Source organism: Mobula birostris, chromosome 2, assembly GCF_030028105.1.
Source record: "Mobula birostris isolate sMobBir1 chromosome 2, sMobBir1.hap1, whole genome shotgun sequence".
In the NCBI taxonomy this organism is placed as follows: Eukaryota; Metazoa; Chordata; class Chondrichthyes; order Myliobatiformes; family Myliobatidae; genus Mobula; species Mobula birostris.
In genome coordinates this window covers 83,653,448-83,668,200 of record NC_092371.1, presented here as the reverse complement: position 1 = coordinate 83,668,200, position 14,753 = coordinate 83,653,448, and positions in this window count along the sequence as shown.

The following is a 14,753-nucleotide window of genomic DNA, read 5'->3' as shown; positions in this document are numbered from 1 at the left end:
TGCAATTTCTTGTGTTGTCCTGCAGAGCAGTTGCCATATGCACCCATACAGGGTTCGTTCAATGTGCACTGATGAAAGCTGGTAGACACAAGGGGTTCTGCAGATGCTGGAAATCCAGAGCATCATACACAAAATGCTGGGGGAACTCAGCAGGTCAGACACCATCTATAGAGAGGACTAAACAATTGCCATTTCAGACCAAGACCCTTCATCAGGGTAAAAATTGGTGAATGTTAAAGGAAACATGTTGAATTTCATTACCCTCTCGAGGAAGTAGAAGCATTGGTGTGTTTTATTTGCTATAATGTCTACATGGTTGGATCAGGACAAGCTCTTGGTGAAAGAATCAAACAAAAGTAGATAATTGTACTTTTATATTGCAAGAAATCCAAGCAAAGTAATTGTATATGAATGCTCGGTAACAGTTGGCTTTCTTATCTCTGGTCAGGCCTTGGTGTTGTTCAGCCTCAGAAATGAAGGACCTCCCCTTTAGAATGGAGATGAGGAGGAATTTCTTTAAGTAGAGGGTGGTGAATCTGTGGAATTTATTGCCAGAGATGGCTGTAGAGGCCTAGTTATTGGGTATATTTAAAACAGAAGTTGATAGGTTCTTTATTGGTCAGGGTGTCAAAGATTACAGGGAGAAGGCAGGAGAGGGTTAATAAAAAAGCCATGCTGGAATGGTGGAGCAGACTCGATGAGTTGAATGGCCTAATTCTGCTCCTGTGTCTTATGACCCTATAGTCTAATGACGGCTTCTTAATTGATGCCCTGTATCAAACACACCGCCAGTCCCTCACAGCAGAACATCTTTAACTGACAACAGCTGTCCCAGAAAATGGATGATGTTCAGTGAAGCTGCCTTACTGGCTGGCTGTGGCAGAAGCCTCATTAACCCAAGGACTCCCGGAAAGGGCAGGGAAAGTTAATCTCTCATAGATTTAAACACATCAATCTACATGGTCTGTACTGAGAGCATACAGCACTGTGCTTCAGTTAAGCTGCTAAAGCAAGGTCTTCTCTACTTACTGGGGTGGATTCAGATTCCAATTCACATTCAGATTCAGATTCAGATTCTGATTCTGATTCAGGTGCAGATTCAGGTTCAGGTTCAATGTGAGATTCAGATTGTGGTTCAGGTTCAGTTTCAGATTCATGTTCAGCTTCTGACTCTAATTCAGATTCAGTTTCAGATACAGTTTTGGATTCAGATTCAGATTCAGATTCAGGTTCAGGTTCAGATGCATATCCAGATTTCAATTCAGATTTGTGTATGTTGAAACATGTAGTGAAATGTGTCATTAGTGTTAACAACCAGCGCAGACTAAAGGTATGCTGGGGGCAGCCCACAAGTGTTGCCACACATTCCAGCACCAACCGAGCATGACCACAATGTTCAGCAACAGAAAGTCAGCAAACAGGCCCCGTTCCTCCCTCCCACCCATGCACATACACAGTCCTCTAACCCTAGGACAGCCCATTTCCAGCCTCCAGTGGAACCATGGATTCAGGGCTCTGGTCATCAGACCTCAACTTCTGACTGACCTTCCGGCTTTGATCTTCTGTATGGACCCCAGGACTCACTAATTTCGATGAATAAGGACCCTAGGTGAGGACCTCGAACTCCAGGCCTCGACTCCAGACTCTTTGAAGAATTCCTACTCCCATTTTAGGTAAGTACAGAGCTCCACTTGATTTGCACCATGTTTTTTTTTACCATCCTTGCCAAATTCCCACTGTTGTGACTGTGAATGGTCACCAGAGAGACTCTGAAGCTGGCGATTTAGAAGTCTTTATTCAGCACAACAAGCAGGCGGTCTTCTGGAGACACATAGAGTGGTCATAGAACACGAACAGGCCCTTCAGCCCATCTGGTCCAGCCTGAACCATTAATCTGCCTAGTCCCATTGACCTGCACCTGGACCATAGCCCTCCATACCACTCCCATCCACGTAACTATCCAAACTTCTCTTAAATGTTGAAGTCGACCCCGTATCTACCATTTGCAATGGCAGCTCGTTCCACACTCTCACCGCCCTCTGAGTGAAGAACTTCTGCCTCATGTTCCCCTTAAACATTTCACCTTTTACCCTTAACCCATAAGTTCTAGTCGTAGTCTTCCCCAATCTCAGTGGAAAATGTCTGCTTCCATTTACCCTAACTATACCCCTCATAATTTTGTATACCTCTATCAAACTTCCCCTTAATCTCCTACACTCCAGGGAATAAAGTCTGAACCTATTCAATCTTTCCCTATAACCCAGACCCTCCCGTCCCAGCAACATCCTTGTCAATTTTCTCCGCACTCTTTCATTCTTAGGTAGGTGACCAAAGAAGCACATAATACTCCAAATTAAGCCTCACAAAAGATCACTCCAAATTAGGCCACACAATTAGGTTGAGTCTTACAAACTCAAAATACGTCACATTTTTATTCCCTTAAATTGAAAGCTAACAGCAGGTGATTCAATGCAATGATACTGTTTACTTCAATATTTTGGGTTGACATCCTTCCTTTGATTTACACATCTACGGTGGGAGACACCTCTGAATATTGAAATACCTATGCTAGGACAAAGTAATTCATTTCTGCTTCTGGGGACAGAGATCTCAGACACCCAAAAGTAATGTTGTCAGGGCTGACAATGAGTACACAAATAAACCAACGATTGATTCCAACGATACCTGTGACCATGTTTGATATGCTAAGTGTCAACATCAGTCTGGTCTGCCAGCTTGAACTCCGGTCACAACAGTGCAAATAACATGTTGATGCTGGCCTGTTAACATCACCCAATTGCATACAAGAATGATCACTTTGCTAACCATATCCCTTGGCAGTCACCTGCCCAAGGCAGGCCAAATGGTGCTCTGCAGACAGTATTGTTTATTTGCAAAGATGTCTTTTTGACTTCAAACTGGTCACTGCTCGCAATTTACAATTTACATTAAGAACTGAAGAGTGGTTCTTCAATATTGGCTATATTCACATAAGCCCAGAATATTTCCTCACACCCACATCTCCATCTCTCTCTGGGACACTGCAGAGTGAAAGTGCCACTCTGTCTGACTGAGTACCTGGTATTTAGCCTTGCTGCCATTTGAGTGCAAGGACTGAACTGAGGGCACCTGCTGTCTTAGCTCAGTCAGCTTGCTGAAGAGACAGTGCGGAATTTCAGACTGCTGTGTCAACATTCAAGATTACTCAATGTCATTTCCAATACACAAGTGTAAAGGAGTACGAAATAATTGTTTCTCTGGATCCGATGCAACAGAAGTAAAACACATGGAGTGACACTAGGCTCAGAAGTATCTGTACGGAAGAAGACTCTGACAGGAAATGATAAAGTAGTGGTGGGGGCGGGGAGTGTAGAGGGATGAGTTCTTGGGTGAGATGTTGATCAGCCTTACTGCTTAAGGAAAGTAACTATTTTTGAGTCTGGTGGTCCTAGCGTGTGATGGGAGTAGGACAAACAGTCCATGAGCAGGTGGGTGGGATCCTTTATGATGTTGCTGGCCCTTTCCTGTATATATGTTCTTATTATACAGCTTTCTGTATATACTGTATGTCCATGATAACTCTCCCCTTATCTGGGCCTTTAATACAACAAAGATCCCAAGGCCCTATGTGAGAACATTGTCAAGGACCATTGTTCCCTCTAACCTGCAAGGTTTTTGTGGCCACGCAGTAACTGAAATGCTCCCACACACATAGCCTTTGTTGCCACATACCTGAAATTTCCTTTTATATAATAATACTATTTTGAAATGATACTAATATAATTTTGAAATCTATGTTAATATAATTATGAAATGCCCTGTAATTAAGTGTGTTAATATAATCTGATCTATAAATTTTCTAAATAATAAATATTTTCTTTGAAACATTTTAAAGCTTCTATGTATTTCCATTGTCACTGTTTCAAGTTACAGCACTGTTACAAATTGTAACAAAAAACATAGAATGGAAGTTGGTAACTCATTGTTAATAAATCACCAATATGCTGAATGCCGATCTGCCTCGTCAAAACATTTTACTTTTTCCATTGAGCCTGTCAGTTGTTTTGTCTGCCTGACATTGTTTACTTGTGTTGTGCATTTTGGTTTGTATTTGTTTGATTACAAAAAAGAAACATTGAAAGTGCCACACAGTTTTCAGTGTGTGTAAAAATTTCCTGCTAGGAGCAATGGTTGGTCCGCACAGCTATAAAAATAATTAGAGGGAACAGAGGCAACGTTGTAAAGGATGCAAGAAAAATTCTATCTGGCTTCTTGAAACTGCACTGGCCAAAAAGCAAAACTACTCAGCCTAATCTGCCCTCCAGTGTTTGCTCTGTAGCCCTGCTGATTAAAAGTTAAAATCAGCTTTATTTGTCACATGCACATCAAAGCATCAAAACGTAGGAAAATGCTTCGTTTGTGTCAATGACCAAGACAGTCTGAGGAAGTGCTAGGGACTGTCTACAAAGTGTCGCCGTGCTTCCAGTGCCAACATAGCCTGCCCACAACTTACTGCCCCTTACCTGTACTGTCTACAAAGTGTTGCCATGCTTCCGGTGCCAACATAGCCTGCCCACATCTTACTGCCCCTTACCTGTGCGGTCTACAAAGTGTCGCCATGCTTCCGGTGCCAACATAGCCTGCCCACATCTTACTGCCCCTTACCTGTACTGTGTGTCTCTTTGGAATGAAGGGAACTGGAGTGCTCGGAGGATCCCATGTGGTCACGGGGAGAACGTACAAACTATGGTGCCTCAAGTTCACATCCAAGTAATGTTTCAGAGTGATGAGAGTTCTTGTTTTTCTCATTGCTTCAGGCAGTGAGCATCAGACCCCCAATACTCTCTGCCTGAGAAAAGTTTCTCTCATTTCCTCTCTAATTCTTCAGCCAATGATGTCAAATTGACCTGTCCACTAAGGGAAGGAGGTTCTCACTATTTTGTTTGTCCACAGCACCTCAGAACTTTACAGTTATAGAGATCAGACAAATACGTTCCCAAAAAAATAGCATGCTCTATTTTTCTAATAGTCCCAATTGTCTCCGAAGATCGTCATCTTGTTGTGGTGGAGAGGCTTGCGAATTTCTGAGATCCCGAGAGTCTGCATGTTAGGGTCACCGGTGGTGGTAAGGTGACAGAGAACAATTCAATCAAGACTTGTGTAGTTTCTGGATGACGATAACACACCACAACAGCAGTGAAGGTGGAGGCAAGCTGCAGCAGAGAAGGGTCCCCTGTTGTCTTGCGTTTCCCGCCACTGAACCCTGACCCCCATCTTTCAGGGACCGCATGGTGGCTTCGGCACTTCGTGTACAACAAAGTCACACACGGGCATTCTCCATTAAGGAAATCCACCCTAACATCCTGGTTATGTCAATCCTGGTGGGTATCTACAGCCACCTGAGGACCCACCAATAGACAACAACCCCTCAGGAGAATATCATGCTTGACTTGAGTGATTGAACTACTATTAAATATTTCCAAACCTGGTAACATTCTCACCAATCCCCTTTAATTCCTCTTAAGCACAATCTACCCTGTAGTGTATTGATCAGAACTGTACATCCTGCTCATGCAGTTTGTGTGGTGGGGTGGAGATGTAAGGTGCTCCTTCCCTCCACCAGCCTGCAGGTCACCCTTGGGCAAGGTTATGTGACCACTGGTGCCAGGCAGACAGTCGCTGAAGATTCAGAAGATCCAAAGTACATTTATAATCAATGAATATATAAATTATGCAAGTTTGAGATTTGTTTGCATACAGGCAGCCGCAAAGCAAAAAAACCTGAAAGAACCCAATTGAGAAAATAAAGACCGACTCCCAATGCACACAGAGAAAGAGAAAAAAACATGAAAATAAACATGCAAACACTAGAAGCGAGCAAAAGCAACAGCATTCCAAACCAAACTGAGCCCTTAGATCCAAATCCCTGGAGTTGGCCCAACTCCTCGGTATCAGTTCATCATATTAGCAGGATAAATCACCACAAAGTTCACAGACACTAAGCATAGCTGCCAGCAGCAGCCTCACAGCCTTAACATTGTGGAGAAAGGAGACCCAGTCTATCTGGGCCGACGTTTAAACTGTCCGAACAGCAGATTGTACCTCACATTAGGACCCGAGCTCTGCCGTGGCAAATCATTCCGGGCCTAGATTCCGCTGCTGTAGAAACCATTCTCAACCTCTCCAAATTGGCTTGGTGCTTAAAATGATCTACCCTTGCACCCAGGTCATTTGGACGGGCATCAGAACTCTTCTGCCTTATCCTCTCCTCTCTGAGACGTTCACTCCAACCAGGACTGCTCCAACTCCACGCGCCAATTTTGCAACAAACCAGAAGGGTACATCTCTTGAGTTCGATTTGTCTTCACTTGCCTCTTCATTCTTTGTAGTGATAGTTTACCACATTAGTCTCGATAATGGCTGGGGTCACCCGTCTTGTAAAGACACCACCCAGAAGAAGGCAATGGCAAGCTACTTGCGTAGAAAAGTTTGCCAAGAACTATCATGGTCACCTATAGACCATGATCACCCATGTCATTTGACATGGCACATAGTGATGATAACTCATGCTGTGGTCTGGCAGATAGTTGTATGTAAGCTGCATAGCCTCGAAAGTAATTTTTTTTAAAAAATTGCTGCAGATACTGGAAATTTAAAATAAGAACAGAAAATGCTGGTAAAGATTCTGCAGAATAAGTTGCACCTGCAGGAAAAGGAACAGAGCAGGCATTCCAGCTCATTTCTCAACAGGTCAGGCAGCATCTGTAGAAGGAGAAACAGTTAATATGTTAGTGCTGGGATTTTCTTTATCAGAATATGAGGGAATTTTCAGCAGGGAAAACCTGTGTGGGGGTTGGGAGGGAATCTTTAGAAAATATGGAATACATCAGATAGGACATGTCCACGTAGCTTATTGAGAGCCGATACCAGCAAATTAAATCTTTGTTGTCTGCAGAAAGTGGCATCCCATGCTGGGGCCTTTGCTCTTTGCTATTTACATAAACAATTAGGGTGTGAATGTACAAACTAAGGTTGAAGATGATACTAAAATAGGTGGTGGCACAGAGAGTGAAGAAAGTGATCCCAGACTACAGGGAAACCTTGATCAGCTGGGTAAGTGGGTCAAGGATGGGCAATGGCTTTCTATCCAGGCAAGTGTGAGGTATTGTAATTGGAAAGTCAAACCAAGGTAGACTCGTACAGTGAATGATTAGACTGGTGTGGAACAAAGAGACATGCACAGCTTGCTGCAAGTGTTGCCACAGGTGGAGAGGATGGGAAAGAAAGCAATTGGTATGTTGGCCTTCATCAACACTTTAAATTTTTTTTAGTAATATGCATACTATGAATATTTAGAATGAAAATTAAAAAATCACATACTTTTGATTTTATTTATTAATTGAAGGGTATAATGAAATTCAGTACAACAAAAGAAATCTTTTACGTTTCATAAACTTTTTCTCATCTGTCTTTATTACAAATCCATCGTCTGTAAACACTGTCCAGGTTAATTTCATAACCAGATGAAAGATAAATCTTAATTCTCATTAGATCGTCTAATCGTTCCACTTCTAGTCTGTTTCTCGATTTACATTTGACTGAATTCATAAGACTGAATCCACGTTCACAATCAGCACTAGAAGATTGAAGTGTTCCAACAATGTTAACAAGAATTGACGCTTCTTCCAATTCTTCATTTCTAAGCACGTAGTTCAACATATCATCTCACAGGGGCTCCCGACCTTTTTTACACCGGGGACCAACAGGCAAGGGTCTGTGGGTCCCAGGTTGGGAACCCCTGTACATCTTAATTCAACCAGTCTTAACTTTCTTAGAAACGTCAAATTTGAAATCACAGTTTAGCTGTGATATTTTTGAGGCAATACTTTCTTTATAGTTTGTAATAGTAGCTGAGTAATTTTTGTCAGTCATACAACATTCTCTTTTCCACATTTAAAATGGGTTGCATTTGCAGTAGCAGCGGGGTCAAAAGCTTGTCATTCTCCTAACTCTTCATCAGGAAATCTATTATCCAAGTGATTACACACACGTTGAATGAATTGAACAATAGAGGCAGTATTAACGTCAGAATTTATAGATACAAGCAGATATTTCACTTTGTTAAAATGAGAGAGTGAGCCCAAAGCCTTCTATGCCCATTTTGAAAAAGAGAGTATAACTACAGCTGTGAAGATCCCTGCTGCACCTGGTGACCCTGTGATCTCGGTATCGGAGGCCGATGTCAGGCTGCCTTTCAGGAGGGTGAGCCCTCGCAAGGCGGTAGGCCCTGTTGGAGTACCTAGTAAGGCTCTGAAAACTTGTGCCAACCAACTAGCAGTTGTATTCAAAAACATTTTTAATCTCTCACTGCAGCAGTCAGAAGTTCCCACCAGCTTCAAAAGGGCAACAATTATAACGGTGCCCAAGAAGAGTAGTGTGAGCTACCTTAATGATTATCGCCCAGTAGCACTCACATCTATGGTGAGGAAATGCTTTGAGAGGTTGGTCATGGCTACAAAGAACTTCTGCATCAACAAGGACCTGTACCCACTGCAATTTGCCTATGACAACAATAGGTCCACGGCAGACACAATCTCAACAACTCTTCATGTGGCCTTAGGTCACCTGGACAATACAAACACCTATGTCAGGTTGCTGTTTATTCACTACAACTAAGCATTCAACATCATCAATTCTACAGTCCTGATTGAAAAACTACAGAAGCTGGGCCTCTGTCCCTCCCTCTGCAATTGGAACTTTGACTTACTAACAGGAAGACCACAATCTGTGCGGATTGGTGATAACATCTCCTCCTCGCTGACAATCAACACTGGTGCACCTCAGGGGTGTGTGCTTGGCCCACTGCCCTACTCTCTCTATACCCATGACTGTGTGCCTAGGCATAACTGAAATGCCATCTATAAATTTGTTGATGATAACCATTGTTGGCAGAATCTCAGATGGAGACAAGAGGGTGTACAGGAATGAGAGGGTGAGCAAGTTCATGTTCCTGGGTATCAATCTCTCTGAGGATCTAACTTGATCCCAACATGTCGATGTAGCTATTAAGAAGGCAAGACAGCAGCTATATTTCATTAGGGGTTTGGGGAGATTTGGTTTGTCACTTAAAACACTTGAAAACTTCTGCAGATGCTCCTTACAGAGCATTCTAACAGTCTGCGTCACCGTCTGGTATGGGGGAGAGGAGTTACAGAAAGTTGTAAAGTTTGTCAGTTCTACCTTGGGTACTAGCCAGCGTTACCATCAGGAAGGAGGTACAGAAAGTTGTAAATTTGTCTGCCCTATCTTGGGTACTATCTTCCGTAGTATCCCTCTTCTCAGTGTTACTGTCAGGAAGGAGGTACAGAAGTTTGAAGAAAAAATTACACTCACAATTCAGTATCAGCTTCGCCCCCTCTGCAATCAGATTTCTGAATGGACATTGAACACCACCTCACTACTTTTTTATTATTTCTGCTTTTGCACTACTATTTTTAATTTAACTATTTTATATATATATATATATATGTACTTTATTTATCTATTTATTCACTTATTTTCTAAATTTATCATGCATTGCATTGTACTCCTGCTGCTAAGTAAACAAATGCACAGCATATGCCGATGATAATAGACTTGATTCTGGTCCTGATTCTAATTCAATAAACAGTATCACCAATATACTATGAGAGTAATTTTGTAAATTTTGCTTTTGTGTACTGCAGTGCTTCAAGTGCTTCAACAGCTTTTTTGAAGGAATCTTCCAGGTCTGCCAGATCATCTAAAACATCATTAAAGACAGTTTTGAACAAAATCGTCAGACAGCCGTTGCTGATTGTATCATTAGAAAATTCATGGATTATATTCATTAACATGTAATTAATTACAGGGTACTTCACAATTAAATTAAAATAGATTTCAAAATTATGTTAACATAATTTTAAAATTATATTAATACTATATAAATAATATTCCAGCTGCATGGCAACAAAGGCTATGTGTGTGGGGGCATTTCAGTCACTGCGCTGCCACACACCCATGGAGCATAGAGGGAACAGTAGTATGGATCCATAGGTCCCTGCAGTTTTACCTACAAACTTTAACATAGACGAAGCCACTTTATTGTGTGATCATCTGACCACTAGAGGGAGTAGATTCACAATAATTTTAAACAAACTTTCTCTAAAGGATTGCCACAGTTCCTCCCTCACAGTGTAGATTAAAATAAGTATGCATGAAATGTAATCAAAAGCGTACAGGAAGACCCTTAACGATGTTGATGAGCTGAGAGATCTTGGTGTCCAAGTTCATAGCTCTCTGAAAATAGCTCCACAGGTTGATAGGGTGGTTAAGAAGGCATTTGGCAGGCTTGCCTTTATTCTTTGAGGCATTGAGTTCAAGAGTCAGGAAGTTATGTTGCAGCTTTATAAAACTCTGGTTAGGCCGCATCTGGAGTATTGCATCTAGTTCTGGTCACTCCATTATAGAAATGATGTTAAGACTTTAAAGAGGGTGCAGAAGAGGTTTACCAGGATGCTGCTTGGATTAGAGGGAATCTTTCATTGATTCTATTATGGTTCTTGGATTTACTGAGTATGCCCGCAAGAAAGTGAATCTCTGGATTGTACATGTGAAATATATGTACTTTGATAATAAATTTACTTTGAACTTTGAAACCGGAGCACCTTGAGGAAACCCACAAAGTCATGGGGAGAATATACAAGCATGCTTCTTCAGGTGTACATACAAACTCCTTGCAGACAGTGGCAGGAACAGAACCCTGATCACAATCACTGGCCTTGTAAAGTGATGCATTAACTGCTACACTACGCTGCTCTCTTCTCGTTACTATCATCAGGGAGGAGGTACAGGCGACTGAAACAGGATTATTTATTTACTGACATACAGTCTGGAACAAGCCCTCCCAGTCCTTCGAGCCACGCGGACCAGCGGACCAGCAACCTCTGATTTAACCCTAGCCTAGTCATGGAACGGTATATAATGACCAGTTAACTGACTGACCAATACACCTTTGGACTGTGGGAAGAAACTGGAGCACCTGGAGAAAACCCATGCATTCCTCGGGGAGGACGTACGGGGACGCCAGGATTAACAAATGAACTCTTTTTCCGCGAGTTGTAATTGTGCCCCGCTGTGCTACCATGCGGTGATATAGAATGAGGTCTGAATTGTCCTTCATGCACCAGCATGAGAATGTCTGCTGTCTTCGATATCAACTTACGTGCAGAATGATTCAGTTGAATCACGTGATGCAATTGCATTTTCACCTTCATCAAGTTCATATCAGTGGTTCAATGCTTCAATTTAATATCAGAGAATACGTACAGTATGTGGTTGCATGAATGAAATTGTTGGAGAAAATTACTGGTAGATACAAAGCAGTTTCTTTATTCAACAAAGCAAGGTACTGCAGGCATCATAAGACCATAAGACAAAGGAGCAGAAGTTGGCCATTTGGCCCATCGAGTCTGCTCCGCCATTTTATCATGAGCAGATCCATTCTCCCATTTAGTCCCACTCCCCTGCCTTCTCACCATAACCTTTGCTGCCCTGGCTACTCAGATGCCTATCAATCTCTGCCTTAAATACACACAATGACTTGGCCTCCACTGCTGCCCGTGGCGACAAATTCCACAGATTCACCATCCTCTGGCTAAAAAAATTTCTTTGCATCTCTGTTCTGAATGGGTGCCCCTCAATCCTTAAGTCATGCCCTCTCGTACTAGATTCCCCCACCATGGGAAACAACTTTGCCACATCCACTCTGTCTATGCCTTTCAACATATGGAGAGGCTTCTGGTTGAAAGGTCTGCTGGCCCAACAGGGGACTCGATATTTTATGTGCCAAACATCAAAAGATAATTGCAGATTTACAATGCTTTCTTTGAAACTACACAGAAATTTCACACTTCCTGATTTACATCCACACCACAGCCATCCAAATGAATTTTAATCAGCATTGTCTGGTCAGGGATTCACAGCTTTTAGGAACCCCTTGTTCAGAACTGCACTCCAAATTATATCCACAATGCATTTTCAGATGTGAAGACTGGTAGCCAAAATTAATTCTTAAATGTATATGACCCAAAAGTCACTCTAACACAATATACAACCTGAAATTCTTTCTCTCCGCAGACATCCACGAAACAAAGAATGAATAACAGAAACATCAGAACTCCAAAACCTCCCCTACCCCCTCCCACACATGAGCATTAGCAAAAGCATTGACCTTCCCCCCTTACACCAGCATAAGCACCGACCTCCTCCCCCCACCACGCAAGCAACAGAAAAGCTCCCAAAGAGACCTTGATCTAGAATCCATCAAAACTCCACAGTCTGTCCCAACAATTCAGTATCTCAGACAGGCTCTCTCTCACTAGTGAGGGAAGGAGAGATCACTCCTGCAACAACATCAAGAGTGGGAGACCAGCATATGTTTAAATCCAGAGCAACACACACAAAATGCTGGAGGAACTCGGCAGACCAGGCAGCATTCATGGAGGGTAATAAACAGCCGACATTTCAGGCTGAGACTCTTCATCAGGACTGGAAAGGAAGGAGAGAAAAGCAGGAACAAGAAGGTGGGGCGAGGGGAAGGTGATAGGTGAGACCAGGTGAGGAGGAAAGTGGGTGGGTGGGGTTGAAGTGAGAAATTGAGAGATGAGAAGTAAGATTATGCATATGCTGACTTTCAATTTTGCCAATGGGCTTCACGGTGATTGGTTGTCCGAGATTGCCATTTCTAGTCATAGAAACGTAGAAAACCTACAGCACAATACAGGCCCTTCGGCCCACAATGCTGTGCCAAACATGTACTCACTTTAGAAATTATCCAGGGTTACTCATAGCCCTCTGTTTTAGTAAGCTCCATGTACCTATCCAGGAGTCTCTTAAAAGACCCTGTTGTATTCGCCTCCACCATTGTCACCGGCAGCCCATTCCACACACTCACCACTCTCTGCGTAAAAAAATTACCCCTGACATCTCCTCTGTACCTACTTCCAAGCACATTAAACCTGTGCCCTCTCATGTTAGCCATTTCAGCTCTGGGAAAAAGCCTCTGACTATCCACACAATCAATGCCCCTCATCATCATATACACCTCAATCAGGTCACCTCTCATCTTCCGTCGCGCCAAGAAGAAAAGGCCAAGTTCACTCAATCGATTCTCATAAGGCATGCTCCCCAATCCAGGCAACATACTTGTAAATCTCTTCTGTAACCCTTTCTATAGCTTCCACATCCTTTCTGTAATGAGCTGAACGGAACTGAGCACAGTACTCCAAGTGGGGCCTGACCAGGGTCCTATATAGATAGATAGATAGATATACTTTATTGCTCCCGAGGGAAATTGGGTTTCGTTACAGCCGCATCAACCAAGAATAGAGCATAAATATAGCAATACAAAAACCACAAACAATCAAACAACAAAATGCAAACTATCCCAGATGGAAAAAAGTCCAGGACCAGTCTATTGGCTCAGGGTGTCTGACCCTCCACGGGAGGAGCTGCAAGTTCGATGGCCACAGGCACGAACGACCTCCTGTGCCACCCAGTGTTGAATCTCGGTGGAATGTGGCCGAAGTCCAACAGTAAAAAGTTCAATATCCGGTCTACAAACACGTTCCTCGATCGTAATATGACCCGGCTTGCACCATCTGTTGTTAACCAGAACAGTAAGCACCCTTTACGCTTACCGCTCTCAGTGCACTTCTGGTCAGCCGGAACGGTCTGGAAGCCGTCCATGGAGAAGTTTTGATCGGGTATGTCCTCGTGCAGCCCCGTTCCAGTGAAACACATAACACTGCACTCCTGAAATGTTCTCTGATGCCTGGCTAGCGCCGTGAACTCATCCGTTTTGTTACTCACCGAACTCCTCTTCTCCATAAGTCTCTGTTGTCTCAACCTGGTACACCTTCCTCGACTTTGTTATCCCCCTCTGCATTCTCTGTGTGCTTTCCTCAAAAACATTACCTCTCAGCTCTTAAACTCAATCCCATGGTTGATGAAGCCCAATACTCTGTATGCCTTCTTAACCACACAGTCAACCCGAGCAGCAGCTTTGAGTGTCTTATAGACTCAGACCCCAAGATTCCTCTGATCCTCCACACTGCCAAGAGTCTTACCATTAATACTATATTCTGCCATCATATTTGACCTACCGAAATGAACCACCTCACACTTATCTGGGTTGAACTCCACCTGCCACTTCTCAGCCCAGTTTTGCATCCTATCAATGTCCCGCTGTAACCTCTGACAGCCCTCCACACTATCCACAACACCCCCAACCTTTGTGTCATCAGCAAATTTACTAACCCACCCCTTCACTTCCTCATCCAGGTCATTTATAAAAATCACGAAGAGTAGGGGTCCCAGAACAGATCCCTGAGGCACACCACTGGTCACTGACCTCCATGCAGACTAAGACCCATCTACAACCACTCTTTGCCTTCTGTGGGCAAGCTAGTTCTGGATCCACAAAGCAATGTCCCCTTGGATCCCATGCCTCCTTACTCTCTCAATAAGCCTTGCATAGGGTACCTTGTCAAATGCCTCCATATACACTACATCTACTGCTCTACCTTCACCAATGTGTTTAGTCACATCCTCAAAAAATTCAATCAGGCTTGTAAGGCACGACCTGCCTTTGACAAAGCCATGCTGACTATTCCTAATCATATTATGCCTCTCCAAATGTTCATAAATCCTGCCTCTCAGGATCTTCTCCAAAC